Here is a 1,402-nt window from a genome sequence, read left to right as displayed (position 1 = left end):
GCATAATGAAAATCTAAAATAAAACTATTTTGAATGCTGTTGTATAGAAATCATTTTTGTAAGAAGTATCTAACAGCAGTTTACAAACAAAGAAAGGCGAAATTTACTTCGTGTTACTAACTCGACGATCTTGTACTTTTACACAATTTTATTTTATAATTTACTTTTAAATATTAATATGGAAATATTCATAGAAACAATTTATACACGGAAAGAACGATTTTATTGAAATATCTAAAAATTTAGCTAGATACAAATCTGATAATAATTTTATTGAGCCATCAAATAACTTAAAAGAACTTAAACGTGATGACAATGTTACAAAAACTTTTAAGCTAACAACCAATTGCAAGTAGCAAGCGTCTTACATAATTATTTTGATAATCTAAATAAAATTATTTTTAGATTTACGTCTAGTTTTAGATACTTCAGCAAAATCATTTTTTCAATAGTAAGTATAAATTTTGTACCTTATAAATACAAATCATTATACATTTAAATGGAATTAATTATACATATTCTTTTATATTTGTTTAATATATAATTTTGAAATGTATAAATAAATTAAATAGTATTATAAGTTAAATTTATATATTTATGCGTATATGGATATGTATATATCAATATGTGCGTGCATATATTGATTTTTTCTTTCCTTTTTCTTTCAATTACATTTTAATTCATATAATATGTAAAAATTTTGGTTATCGGATATTTTATTTATATTTTTAGACCAAATGAATCGCTTCGGTTACATATTCGTTCCAGATTTTTCTTTATCATAGGGTAGAAGAATAAAAAAATAGAAAAAGAAAGGAGAATCCCGTTTCATATATAACCCCCTTTTTTAATCCTCCCCCCTCCCCCCTGGAGGCTGCTGGCACCTGGACCCAAAACCCCGTTCACCCTTCCAACTTTTTAGAGTTCCCCCTTTCTCCAGTCTACAGCCCCTGATTCGAGGCTTTTACTCCCTGTACGATCGCTTGAAGGGTTGTTTTAAATAATAATAACCCAACCCCGATCACACACATATAGGACGACGAACTCGTCGAGCTTCAGTATGTTATCGGTAAGCTCACATGTCCTTTCGCGTCGTATAATTTTATATTTAACTTTGTGTAATGTGATTCAGACATTGTAAATATTACTAAACAATTACTAACGTTTGAGTGTTTTTTTTTTATAAATAATGTGACAGTGAATATTGAGTAATGTGACAGTGAATATTATATGTTATTAACATAATTTTAAAATGCAATATATTTTAGCTTTTTAAACAAAATTTGCAACACATCTACGGAGTAATCAAGATTTTTAACAGCATCTTCTCGTTTTTTGTAATACTCTTTATTAAATAGGATTTTAAAGCGCTAATCAGAAAAGACAAAGAAGTAAGGAAGAG

This window comes from Trachymyrmex septentrionalis, unplaced genomic scaffold, assembly GCF_001594115.1.
Source record: "Trachymyrmex septentrionalis isolate Tsep2-gDNA-1 unplaced genomic scaffold, Tsep1.0 scaffold128, whole genome shotgun sequence".
Taxonomy (NCBI): Eukaryota; Metazoa; Arthropoda; class Insecta; order Hymenoptera; family Formicidae; genus Trachymyrmex; species Trachymyrmex septentrionalis.
Note: the sequence above shows the minus strand (reverse complement) of the source record.